This window comes from Bos grunniens, chromosome 20 (assembly GCF_055505025.1).
Source record: "Bos grunniens cultivar Pamir isolate PY7600 chromosome 20, Bosgru_T2T1.0, whole genome shotgun sequence".
Taxonomy (NCBI): Eukaryota; Metazoa; Chordata; class Mammalia; order Artiodactyla; family Bovidae; genus Bos; species Bos grunniens.
The window spans coordinates 73,805,388-73,819,327 of NC_141184.1; the positions used below are offsets into that span (position 1 = coordinate 73,805,388).

Genomic DNA, 13,940 nt, shown 5'->3' on the forward strand with positions numbered 1-13,940 from the left:
TCCTCCACGGTGAGTAGGAATGGGCGTGGGTAGAGCCGGTATGGAAAAGAATATGGAGGTTCCCGAAGGAACTAAAAGTGGAAGTAGCCTATGGTCCAGCAGTCCGACTCCCAGGCATAGATCCACCCACGGTATAAGTGAACAAGTTAGATGCCCCGTTTGGGCACATCTATCTGTGCGTGCGCGCGCACATGCGCATGCGCGATGGCCTCGAGGCAGGGGGTGGGGCGGGGGCCGGGGCTCTGGCTGGAGTCGGTGCAAGCCCCGGGATTGCCTGAGGCAAGCCAAAGGAGCCCCAGGTGGAGACGGGACTGCCGGTCGTCGGGTGTCCTGGAAGCCGAATGCGAATGCGGAGGGGCTCGCGGGCCGCGCGGAGGCAACCCAGGTCTGCAGCGGGAGTCGGGGCCCCGGCCAGCCGCTCCCCGCGGCCCGGGAGGGGCTGGGGCTGCGGGGGGGATCCAAGAATCGGGACGCGCGGCGGGGGCTAAAGGACCTCTTCTGGTAGGCAAAAAGCCTCGAGCACCCGGGATTCCCAGGTGGTCTCCCATCCAAGATACTAACCAGGCCCGACCCTGCTTAGCTTCCGAGATCAGACGAGATCCGGCGCCTTCAGGCTGATACGGCCTGAGACGGTGGCGGTTGGCTCGGGGCGCCCTAAGAGCCTTGCGCTTCGCCTCCCTTTCGCTCTGCCCTGCAGGTCGGGCCAACGGGCCGCACCTCTCGTCGCGGGGCATGCTGTACTTGAGCCGCACGACCCGCGACCGTACTCCAGCCTGCTGACGCCAGCCCGCCCCCCCCCCACCCCCCGAACACCGCCAACACCAGACCAGCAAGCGCCGGGCCGGGCCCGGGGGCCCGAGGGGCTTCCAGGACCCCCCATTGACCGGGAGGGCGTGCGTGCATGCGTGCGCGCAGGGCCTGGGGGCTGGGCTGAGGGGTGCGGAGGTCTCGGCGCCCTCCCACCCGCGGCCACTCCAGACCCGGCCGCGCTCGCTGAGCCGGGCCTCCCCCCGATCCCATTCGCTGCTCAGGCCCGCGCGGCCCCGGAGGTGTCGGTCTTCGGCGCCCGCCGCCTCCCAACCCCCGCGACCCAGGGGCCTCTGAACCTCCTGCGGGCCTAGACGCAGCGAAACTTGAGCGCCCAACTTGCCCGGCACCTGTCCGGTGCCCAAACCCACCAGAAGCCAGGGAGGCGCGGTCGACCGGAGCGCCTCAGCCCCTCCCCTTCGCACTACCGAGGCCCCCCCTTTGCCCCCACGCCAAGCCCTCGACCTTCCTGAGAGAGCAGACGAGCCACAGGCAGGCACACAGACAGACACACAGACACTCGCACGCACCCACGCCAAGGGAGACAGCTGGCCTGCGCAAGCTCCTCAGCCAGAGCCAGAGCGCCTGGGAGAGGCCGGGGCCAGACGAACGGGCCGGCGGCTGGCTGTCAGGAGATACAGAGGCAGAAATACATGAAGATTCCGAGACAGACTCCAAGACGGCAAGAGGAGATACACACACACACACACACACACACACACACACACACACACACACACTTGAGTGTGGTCTTTGGAAATACTTGTGTTCGTAGTTGCTGGGTTGAGCCCAACTTTAATACAACCCATGGACTGCGGCCCATCAGGCTCCTCTGTCCGTGGCATTTCCCAGGCGAGGATACTGGGAGTGGGTTGCCATTTCCTTCTCCGGCGGGATCTTCCCGACCCAGGGATCAAACCCCAGTCTCCTGCGCGCGGATGCCTTGCCATCTGAACCAGGACATTGCTAATTCCCTAGGCAAAATACAAAGAATAGAGCTCGTGTTCTACTAAATGGAAAGATGATTTCAAAAACAGAAGCTGTCCTTTGTTGGTATCTTTGAATCTTTATGTAGTTTTCGTGGATTTTTACTGTTAAGGCTAACTGAACAAGGCAAGAGAGAAACCCCAGAATTGAAAAGCAATTGACGGTTTTGAAAGAAACATGTGCAGGTGAAGCTCTCTTCCTTTTTGAGAGATGGTTAAATGCAAAATCTTGATTCAACACATATGACTTTTGTGCACTTTATTTCAAATCTCCATGACAAAACCCTAAGGCGTCCAGGAAGAAAGGAGTAGAGGGGCAGACACAAAGAGCAACCTTTCCCCTTGGTGCCATCGCAACCAGCTGCTTAGTTCCTTCATCTCAAGGACTATCATCTGGGCTTCTCTGGTTTGTCTGATTCTTGTTTCGGGGACCGTTTCTCGTCACAAGGCTGTCAACAGTGGGGGTGGGTGGTGTGTGTGTGTGGGGGGGAGGGGGGGAGCCCTTCTTTCCACTCCACATGAGACCCAGTGGACAATCCAGGCCCTGCCCACTGCATTGAGTGTGCAGCAACAATATCAACGGTAATGCCGGTGAACAATGCGTATTCCTGGAATCCACTCCGTTGGCTACTGACTGTGTGTGCTGGTGGTCTGGAACCTAGACCTGGAAGCTTTCTGGATGATTGCAAATGACACCAAAGTCTGAGGACGATGGAAGATCTTCACATTTCTGCAAGAGCCACACACCTCCAGAAGGAACCACAAGACTTGCCTGAAATGGTCAAGGTATAAGTATTGGACTCAACGTTGGAAGGTCTCCACCTTTGCTATGGAAGTCAAACGATCTTTCTTTGAAATGAAAATGGAGCCTACTGAACGTTCACATGCTTCTAGAGCATTTGAAAAGCCCTAACTTGTAGAAATCTGCTGTACGAGTTCCTTGAAAGCAAGACCCTCTATGTATGGATATGTCTTCATGCCTTAGGTTGTGCCTCGAATATAGTGTACCCATCAACCCAGGAAAGGAAAGAATTGAATCGCCAAATATACAAAGAGATCAAAAGTGCCGAGCCAAGTGACCCCTTGAGGCTTCCAAGAGCTTTTCTGTCTTTCACACACTAAGTAAATACTGAGCACCTACGATGAGCTAGGAGGCATGTAATAAGTTTCAGGGAATAGAAGGCGGAGAGAAGAAGACACAGAGTTCCTGCTTTCACTGAGACGACTCTAATGATACATCACAGGCAGATCCTTTGAGAACCTATAGAGGGGCCTCTTCCCTCACCACAAAACCTGGGTGTCAGGGAAGGCTTTCCAGAGGCACCATTTCGTTGAGGTCCATAGGTTGAACCTAGGTAAACCAGGGTTGAGATGCAGGAAGAATTTCAGGCAGGGAAAATAGCATCTTGGAAGGCTATGTGACCAGGGACACTTAGGACATTCCAGAAACGAAAAATGCCCTATGGGATGGAAGCCAAAGAGTGCAGAGGGCATTCCAGGCAAAAGACATCAGAGAAGAACGTGAGGAGCAAGCCTGAAGGGAAGTGGTCGTATCTTCAATATGCTGGGAAAATACGAGAGCCGTTGGAGCAGGGAGGTGACAGCATTGCATCTGCATTTCCAAAAGGTCATCTTGCTCCACGTCACTAATGATTGGAGAGGCTCAACTCCAAACTCCAAGGAGGGACCACTTCACATGAGTCCGACTGGGCCTCACTGCGATGTCTGTCAATAACCGATGCTGGAGAAGATGTGGAGCAAAGGGAACTCTCCTCCACGGTGAGTAGGAATGGGCGTGGGTAGAGCCGGTATGGAAAAGAATATGGAGGTTCCCGAAGGAACTAAAAGTGGAAGTAGCCTATGGTCCAGCAGTCCGACTCCCAGGCATAGATCCACCCACGGTATAAGTGAACAAGTTAGATGCCCCGTTTGGGCACATCTATCTGTGCGTGCGCGCGCACATGCGCATGCGCGATGGCCTCGAGGCAGGGGGTGGGGCGGGGGCCGGGGCTCTGGCTGGAGTCGGTGCAAGCCCCGGGATTGCCTGAGGCAAGCCAAAGGAGCCCCAGGTGGAGACGGGACTGCCGGTCGTCGGGTGTCCTGGAAGCCGAATGCGAATGCGGAGGGGCTCGCGGGCCGCGCGGAGGCAACCCAGGTCTGCAGCGGGAGTCGGGGCCCCGGCCAGCCGCTCCCCGCGGCCCGGGAGGGGCTGGGGCTGCGGGGGGGATCCAAGAATCGGGACGCGCGGCGGGGGCTAAAGGACCTCTTCTGGTAGGCAAAAAGCCTCGAGCACCCGGGATTCCCAGGTGGTCTCCCATCCAAGATACTAACCAGGCCCGACCCTGCTTAGCTTCCGAGATCAGACGAGATCCGGCGCCTTCAGGCTGATACGGCCTGAGACGGTGGCGGTTGGCTCGGGGCGCCCTAAGAGCCTTGCGCTTCGCCTCCCTTTCGCTCTGCCCTGCAGGTCGGGCCAACGGGCCGCACCTCTCGTCGCGGGGCATGCTGTACTTGAGCCGCACGACCCGCGACCGGACTCCAGCCTGCTGACGCCGGCCCGCCCCCCCCGCCCCCACCCCCCGAACACCGCCAACACCAGACCAGCAAGCGCCTGGCCGGGCCCGGGGGCCCGAGGGGCTTCCAGGACCCCCCATTGACCGGGAGGGCGTGCGTGCGTGCGTGCGCGCAGGGCCTGGGGGCTGGGCTGAGGGGTGCGGAGGTCTCGGCGCCCTCCCACCCGCGGCCACTCCAGACCCGGCCGCGCTCGCTGAGCCGGGCCTCCCCCCGATCCCATTCGCTGCTCAGGCCCGCGCGGCCCCGGAGGTGTCGGTCTTCGGCGCCCGCCGCCTCCCAACCCCCGCGGCCCAGGGGCCTCTGAACCTCCTGCGGGCCTAGACGCAGCGAAACTTGAGCGCCCAACTTGCCCGGCACCTGTCCGGTGCCCAAACCCACCAGAAGCCAGGGAGGCGCGGTCGACTGGAGCGCCTCAGCCCCTCCCCTTCGCACTACCGAGGCCCCCCCTTTGCCCCCACGCCAAGCCCTCGACCTTCCTGAGAGAGCAGACGAGCCACAGGCAGGCACACAGACAGACACACAGACACTCGCACGCACCCACGCCAAGGGAGACAGCTGGCCTGCGCAAGCTCCTCAGCCAGAGCCAGAGCGCCTGGGAGAGGCCGGGGCCAGACGAACGGGCCGGCGGCTGGCTGTCAGGAGATACAGAGGCAGAAATACATGAAGATTCCGAGACAGACTCCAAGACGGCAAGAGGAGATACACACACACACACACACACACACACACACACACACACACACACTTGAGTGTGGTCTTTGGAAATACTTGTGTTCGTAGTTGCTGGGTTGAGCCCAACTTTAATACAACCCATGGACTGCGGCCCATCAGGCTCCTCTGTCCGTGGCATTTCCCAGGCGAGGATACTGGGAGTGGGTTGCCATTTCCTTCTCCGGCGGGATCTTCCCGACCCAGGGATCAAACCCCAGTCTCCTGCGCGCGGATGCCTTGCCATCTGAACCAGGACATTGCTAATTCCCTAGGCAAAATACAAAGAATAGAGCTCGTGTTCTACTAAATGGAAAGATGATTTCAAAAACAGAAGCTGTCCTTTGTTGGTATCTTTGAATCTTTATGTAGTTTTCGTGGATTTTTACTGTTAAGGCTAACTGAACAAGGCAAGAGAGAAACCCCAGAATTGAAAAGCAATTGACGGTTTTGAAAGAAACATGTGCAGGTGAAGCTCTCTTCCTTTTTGAGAGATGGTTAAATGCAAAATCTTGATTCAACACATATGACTTTTGTGCACTTTATTTCAAATCTCCATGACAAAACCCTAAGGCGTCCAGGAAGAAAGGAGTAGAGGGGCAGACACAAAGAGCAACCTTTCCCCTTGGTGCCATCGCAACCAGCTGCTTAGTTCCTTCATCTCAAGGACTATCATCTGGGCTTCTCTGGTTTGTCTGATTCTTGTTTCGGGGACCGTTTCTCGTCACAAGGCTGTCAACAGTGGGGGTGGGTGGTGTGTGTGTGGGGGGGGGAGGGGGGGAGCCCTTCTTTCCACTCCACATGAGACCCAGTGGACAATCCAGGCCCTGCCCACTGCATTGAGTGTGCAGCAACAATATCAACGGTAATGCCGGTGAACAAGGCGTATTCCTGGAATCCACTCCGTTGGCTACAGACTGTGTGTGCTGGTGGTCTGGAACCTAGACCTGGAAGCTTTCTGGATGATTGCAAATGACACCAAAGTCTGAGGACGATGGAAGATCTTCACATTTCTGCAAGAGCCACACACCTCCAGAAGGAACCACAAGACTTGCCTGAAATGGTCAAGGTATACGTATTGGACTCAACGTTGGAAGGTCTCCACCTTTGCTATGGAAGTCAAACGATCTTTCTTTGAAATGAAAATGGAGCCTACTGAACGTTCACATGCTTCTAGAGCATTTGAAAAGCCCTAACTTGTAGAAATCTGCTGTACGAGTTCCTTGAAAGCAAGACCCTCTATGTATGGATATGTCTTCATGCCTTAGATTGTGCCTCGAATATAGTGTACCCATCAACCCAGGAAAGGAAAGAATTGAATCGCCAAATATACAAAGAGATCAAAAGTGCCGAGCCAAGTGACCCCTTGAGGCTTCCAAGAGCTTTTCTGTCTTTCACACACTAAGTAAATACTGAGCACCTACGATGAGCTAGGAGGCATGTAATAAGTTTCAGGGAATAGAAGGCGGAGAGAAGAAGACACAGAGTTCCTGCTTTCACTGAGACGACTCTAATGATACATCACAGGCAGATCCTTTGAGAACCTATAGAGGGGCCTCTTCCCTCACCACAAAACCTGGGTGTCAGGGAAGGCTTTCCAGAGGCACCATTTCGTTGAGGTCCATAGGTTGAACCTAGGTAAACCAGGGTTGAGATGCAGGAAGAATTTCAGGCAGGGAAAATAGCATCTTGGAAGGCTATGTGACCAGGGACACTTAGGACATTCCAGAAACGAAAAATGCCCTATGGGATGGAAGCCAAAGAGTGCAGAGGGCATTCCAGGCAAAAGACATCAGAGAAGAACGTGAGGAGCAAGCCTGAAGGGAAGTGGTCGTATCTTCAATATGCTGGGAAAATACGAGAGCCGTTGGAGCAGGGAGGTGACAGCATTGCATCTGCATTTCCAAAAGGTCATCTTGCTCCACGTCACTAATGATTGGAGAGGCTCAACTCCAAACTCCAAGGAGGGACCACTTCACATGAGTCCGACTGGGCCTCACTGCGATGTCTGTCAATAACCGATGCTGGAGAAGATGTGGAGCAAAGGGAACTCTCCTCCACGGTGAGTAGGAATGGGCGTGGGTAGAGCCGGTATGGAAAAGAATATGGAGGTTCCCGAAGGAACTAAAAGTGGAAGTAGCCTATGGTCCAGCAGTCCGACTCCCAGGCATAGATCCACCCACGGTATAAGTGAACAAGTTAGATGCCCCGTTTGGGCACATCTATCTGTGCGTGCGCGCGCACATGCGCATGCGCGATGGCCTCGAGGCAGGGGGTGGGGCGGGGGCCGGGGCTCTGGCTGGAGTCGGTGCAAGCCCCGGGATTGCCTGAGGCAAGCCAAAGGAGCCCCAGGTGGAGACGGGACTGCCGGTCGTCGGGTGTCCTGGAAGCCGAATGCGAATGCGGAGGGGCTCGCGGGCCGCGCGGAGGCAACCCAGGTCTGCAGCGGGAGTCGGGGCCCCGGCCACCCGCTCCCCGCGGCCCGGGAGGGGCTGGGGCTGCGGGGGGGATCCAAGAATCGGGACGCGCGGCGGGGGCTAAAGGACCTCTTCTGGTAGGCAAAAAGCCTCGAGCACCCGGGATTCCCAGGTGGTCTCCCATCCAAGATACTAACCAGGCCCGACCCTGCTTAGCTTCCGAGATCAGACGAGATCCGGCGCCTTCGGGCTGATACGGCCTGAGACGGTGGCGGTTGGCTCGGGGCGCCCTAAGAGCCTTGCGCTTCGCCTCCCTTTCGCTCTGCCCTGCAGGTCGGGCCAACGGGCCGCACCTCTCGTCGCGGGGCATGCTGTACTTGAGCCGCACGACCCGCGACCGGACTCCAGCCTGCTGACGCCGGCCCGCCCCCCCCGCCCCCACCCCCCGAACACCGCCAACACCAGACCAGCAAGCGCCTGGCCGGGCCCGGGGGCCCGAGGGGCTTCCAGGACCCCCCATTGACCGGGAGGGCGTGCGTGCGTGCGTGCGCGCAGGGCCTGGGGGCTGGGCTGAGGGGTGCGGAGGTCTCGGCGCCCTCCCACCCGCGGCCACTCCAGACCCGGCCGCGCTCGCTGAGCCGGGCCTCCCCCCGATCCCATTCGCTGCTCAGGCCCGCGCGGCCCCGGAGGTGTCGGTCTTCGGCGCCCGCCGCCTCCCAACCCCCGCGGCCCAGGGGCCTCTGAACCTCCTGCGGGCCTAGACGCAGCGAAACTTGAGCGCCCAACTTGCCCGGCACCTGTCCGGTGCCCAAACCCACCAGAAGCCAGGGAGGCGCGGTCGACCGGAGCGCCTCAGCCCCTCCCCTTCGCACTACCGAGGCCCCCCCTTTGCCCCCACGCCAAGCCCTCGACCTTCCTGAGAGAGCAGACGAGCCACAGGCAGGCACACAGACAGACACACAGACACTCGCACGCACCCACGCCAAGGGAGACAGCTGGCCTGCGCAAGCTCCTCAGCCAGAGCCAGAGCGCCTGGGAGAGGCCGGGGCCAGACGAACGGGCCGGCGGCTGGCTGTCAGGAGATACAGAGGCAGAAATACATGAAGATTCCGAGACAGACTCCAAGACGGCAAGAGGAGATACACACACACACACACACACACACTTGAGTGTGGTCTTTGGAAATACTTGTGTTCGTAGTTGCTGGGTTGAGCCCAACTTTAATACAACCCATGGACTGCGGCCCATCAGGCTCCTCTGTCCGTGGCATTTCCCAGGCGAGGATACTGGGAGTGGGTTGCCATTTCCTTCTCCGGCGGGATCTTCCCGACCCAGGGATCAAACCCCAGTCTCCTGCGCGCGGATGCCTTGCCATCTGAACCAGGACATTGCTAATTCCCTAGGCAAAATACAAAGAATAGAGCTCGTGTTCTACTAAATGGAAAGATGATTTCAAAAACAGAAGCTGTCCTTTGTTGGTATCTTTGAATCTTTATGTAGTTTTCATGGATTTTTACTGTTAAGGCTAACTGAACAAGGCAAGAGAGAAACCCCAGAATTGAAAAGCAATTGACGGTTTTGAAAGAAACATGTGCAGGTGAAGCTCTCTTCCTTTTTGAGAGATGGTTAAATGCAAAATCTTGATTCAACACATATGACTTTTGTGCACTTTATTTCAAATCTCCATGACAAAACCCTAAGGCGTCCAGGAAGAAAGGAGTAGAGGGGCAGACACAAAGAGCAACCTTTCCCCTTGGTGCCATCGCAACCAGCTGCTTAGTTCCTTCATCTCAAGGACTATCATCTGGGCTTCTCTGGTTTGTCTGATTCTTGTTTCGGGGACCGTTTCTCGTCACAAGGCTGTCAACAGTGGGGGTGGGTGGTGTGTGTGTTGGGGGGGGGGAGGGGGGGAGCCCTTCTTTCCACTCCACATGAGACCCAGTGGACAATCCAGGCCCTGCCCACTGCATTGAGTGTGCAGCAACAATATCAACGGTAATGCCGGTGAACAATGCGTATTCCTGGAATCCACTCCGTTGGCTACTGACTGTGTGCTGGTGGTCTGGAACCTAGACCTGGAAGCTTTCTGGATGATTGCAAATGACACCAAAGTCTGAGGACGATGGAAGATCTTCACATTTCTGCAAGAGCCACACACCTCCAGAAGGAACCACAAGACTTGCCTGAAATGGTCAGGGTATAAGTATTGGACTCAACGTTGGAAGGTCTCCACCTTTGCTATGGAAGTCAAACGATCTTTCTTTGAAATGAAAATGGAGCCTACTGAACGTTCACATGCTTCTAGAGCATTTGAAAAGCCCTAACTTGTAGAAATCTGCTGTACGAGTTCCTTGAAAGCAAGACCCTCTATGTATGGATATGTCTTCATGCCTTAGATTGTGCCTCGAATATAGTGTACCCATCAACCCAGGAAAGGAAAGAATTGAATCGCCAAATATACAAAGAGATCAAAAGTGCCGAGCCAAGTGACCCCTTGAGGCTTCCAAGAGCTTTTCTGTCTTTCACACACTAAGTAAATACTGAGCACCTACGATGAGCTAGGAGGCATGTAATAAGTTTCAGGGAATAGAAGGCGGAGAGAAGAAGACACAGAGTTCCTGCTTTCACTGAGACGACTCTAATGATACATCACAGGCAGATCCTTTGAGAACCTATAGAGGGGCCTCTTCCCTCACCACAAAACCTGGGTGTCAGGGAAGGCTTTCCAGAGGCACCATTTCGTTGAGGTCCATAGGTTGAACCTAGGTAAACCAGGGTTGAGATGCAGGAAGAATTTCAGGCAGGGAAAATAGCATCTTGGAAGGCTATGTGACCAGGGACACTTAGGACATTCCAGAAACGAAAAATGCCCTATGGGATGGAAGCCAAAGAGTGCAGAGGGCATTCCAGGCAAAAGACATCAGAGAAGAACGTGAGGAGCAAGCCTGAAGGGAAGTGGTCGTATCTTCAATATGCTGGGAAAATACGAGAGCCGTTGGAGCAGGGAGGTGACAGCATTGCATCTGCATTTCCAAAAGGTCATCTTGCTCCACGTCACTAATGATTGGAGAGGCTCAACTCCAAACTCCAAGGAGGGACCACTTCACATGAGTCCGACTGGGCCTCACTGCGATGTCTGTCAATAACCGATGCTGGAGAAGATGTGGAGCAAAGGGAACTCTCCTCCACGGTGAGTAGGAATGGGCGTGGGTAGAGCCGGTATGGAAAAGAATATGGAGGTTCCCGAAGGAACTAAAAGTGGAAGTAGCCTATGGTCCAGCAGTCCGACTCCCAGGCATAGATCCACCCACGGTATAAGTGAACAAGATAGATGCCCCGTTTGGGCACATCTATCTGTGCGTGCGCGCGCACATGCGCATGCGCGATCGCCTCGAGGCAGGGGGTGGGGCGGGGGCCGGGGCTCTGGCTGGAGTCGGTGCAAGCCCCGGGATTGCCTGAGGCAAGCCAAAGGAGCCCCAGGTGGAGACGGGACTGCCGGTCGTCGGGTGTCCTGGAAGCCGAATGCGAATGCGGAGGGGCTCGCGGGCCGCGCGGAGGCAACCCAGGTCTGCAGCGGGAGTCGGGGCCCCGGCCACCCGCTCCCCGCGGCCCGGGAGGGGCTGGGGCTGCGGGGGGGATCCAAGAATCGGGACGCGCGGCGGGGGCTAAAGGACCTCTTCTGGTAGGCAAAAAGCCTCGAGCACCCGGGATTCCCAGGTGGTCTCCCATCCAAGATACTAACCAGGCCCGACCCTGCTTAGCTTCCGAGATCAGACGAGATCCGGCGCCTTCAGGCTGATACGGCCTGAGACGGTGGCGGTTGGCTCGGGGCGCCCTAAGAGCCTTGCGCTTCGCCTCCCTTTCGCTCTGCCCTGCAGGTCGGGCCAACGGGCCGCACCTCTCGTCGCGGGGCATGCTGTACTTGAGCCGCACGACCCGCGACCGGACTCCAGCCTGCTGACGCCGGCCCGCCCCCCCCGCCCCCACCCCCCGAACACCGCCAACACCAGACCAGCAAGCACCTGGCCGGGCCCGGGGGCCCGAGGGGCTTCCAGGACCCCCCATTGACCGGGAGGGCGTGCGTGCGTGCGTGCGCGCAGGGCCTGGGGGCTGGGCTGAGGGGTGCGGAGGTCTCGGCGCCCTCCCACCCGCGGCCACTCCAGACCCGGCCGCGCTCGCTGAGCCGGGCCTCCCCCCGATCCCATTCGCTGCTCAGGCCCGCGCGGCCCCGGAGGTGTCGGTCTTCGGCGCCCGCCGCCTCCCAACCCCCGCGGCCCAGGGGCCTCTGAACCTCCTGCGGGCCTAGACGCAGCGAAACTTGAGCGCCCAACTTGCCCGGCACCTGTCCGGTGCCCAAACCCACCAGAAGCCAGGGAGGCGCGGTCGACTGGAGCGCCTCAGCCCCTCCCCTTCGCACTACCGAGGCCCCCCCTTTGCCCCCACGCCAAGCCCTCGACCTTCCTGAGAGAGCAGACGAGCCACAGGCAGGCACACAGACAGACACACAGACACTCGCACGCACCCACGCCAAGGGAGACAGCTGGCCTGCGCAAGCTCCTCAGCCAGAGCCAGAGCGCCTGGGAGAGGCCGGGGCCAGACGAACGGGCCGGCGGCTGGCTGTCAGGAGATACAGAGGCAGAAATACATGAAGATTCCGAGACAGACTCCAAGACGGCAAGAGGAGATACACACACACACACACACACACACACACACACACACACACACACACTTGAGTGTGGTCTTTGGAAATACTTGTGTTCGTAGTTGCTGGGTTGAGCCCAACTTTAATACAACCCATGGACTGCGGCCCATCAGGCTCCTCTGTCCGTGGCATTTCCCAGGCGAGGATACTGGGAGTGGGTTGCCATTTCCTTCTCCGGCGGGATCTTCCCGACCCAGGGATCAAACCCCAGTCTCCTGCGCGCGGATGCCTTGCCATCTGAACCAGGACATTGCTAATTCCCTAGGCAAAATACAAAGAATAGAGCTCGTGTTCTACTAAATGGAAAGATGATTTCAAAAACAGAAGCTGTCCTTTGTTGGTATCTTTGAATCTTTATGTAGTTTTCGTGGATTTTTACTGTTAAGGCTAACTGAACAAGGCAAGAGAGAAACCCCAGAATTGAAAAGCAATTGACGGTTTTGAAAGAAACATGTGCAGGTGAAGCTCTCTTCCTTTTTGAGAGATGGTTAAATGCAAAATCTTGATTCAACACATATGACTTTTGTGCACTTTATTTCAAATCTCCATGACAAAACCCTAAGGCGTCCAGGAAGAAAGGAGTAGAGGGGCAGACACAAAGAGCAACCTTTCCCCTTGGTGCCATCGCAACCAGCTGCTTAGTTCCTTCATCTCAAGGACTATCATCTGGGCTTCTCTGGTTTGTCTGATTCTTGTTTCGGGGACCGTTTCTCGTCACAAGGCTGTCAACAGTGGGGGTGGGTGGTGTGTGTGTGGGGGGGGGAGGGGGGGAGCCCTTCTTTCCACTCCACATGAGACCCAGTGGACAATCCAGGCCCTGCCCACTGCATTGAGTGTGCAGCAACAATATCAACGGTAATGCCGGTGAACAAGGCGTATTCCTGGAATCCACTCCGTTGGCTACAGACTGTGTGTGCTGGTGGTCTGGAACCTAGACCTGGAAGCTTTCTGGATGATTGCAAATGACACCAAAGTCTGAGGACGATGGAAGATCTTCACATTTCTGCAAGAGCCACACACCTCCAGAAGGAACCACAAGACTTGCCTGAAATGGTCAAGGTATACGTATTGGACTCAACGTTGGAAGGTCTCCACCTTTGCTATGGAAGTCAAACGATCTTTCTTTGAAATGAAAATGGAGCCTACTGAACGTTCACATGCTTCTAGAGCATTTGAAAAGCCCTAACTTGTAGAAATCTGCTGTACGAGTTCCTTGAAAGCAAGACCCTCTATGTATGGATATGTCTTCATGCCTTAGATTGTGCCTCGAATATAGTGTACCCATCAACCCAGGAAAGGAAAGAATTGAATCGCCAAATATACAAAGAGATCAAAAGTGCCGAGCCAAGTGACCCCTTGAGGCTTCCAAGAGCTTTTCTGTCTTTCACACACTAAGTAAATACTGAGCACCTACGATGAGCTAGGAGGCATGTAATAAGTTTCAGGGAATAGAAGGCGGAGAGAAGAAGACACAGAGTTCCTGCTTTCACTGAGACGACTCTAATGATACATCACAGGCAGATCCTTTGAGAACCTATAGAGGGGCCTCTTCCCTCACCACAAAACCTGGGTGTCAGGGAAGGCTTTCCAGAGGCACCATTTCGTTGAGGTCCATAGGTTGAACCTAGGTAAACCAGGGTTGAGATGCAGGAAGAATTTCAGGCAGGGAAAATAGCATCTTGGAAGGCTATGTGACCAGGGACACTTAGGACATTCCAGAAACGAAAAATGCCCTATGGGATG

At 56.5% G+C, this 13,940-nt stretch overlaps 4 pseudogenes; all 4 read right to left on the reverse strand.

Moving 5' to 3' along the window:
* Positions 1 to 511: 511 nt before the first annotated feature.
* LOC147350870 (5S ribosomal RNA) lies at positions 512 to 631 on the reverse strand (annotated as a pseudogene).
* A 3,443-nt stretch (positions 632 to 4,074) lies between these two features.
* LOC147350871 (5S ribosomal RNA) lies at positions 4,075 to 4,194 on the reverse strand (annotated as a pseudogene).
* Positions 4,195 to 7,639: 3,445 nt separating this feature from the next.
* LOC147350872 (5S ribosomal RNA) lies at positions 7,640 to 7,759 on the reverse strand (annotated as a pseudogene).
* Positions 7,760 to 11,184: 3,425 nt separating this feature from the next.
* LOC147350873 (5S ribosomal RNA) lies at positions 11,185 to 11,304 on the reverse strand (annotated as a pseudogene).
* Positions 11,305 to 13,940: the final 2,636 nt, after the last annotated feature.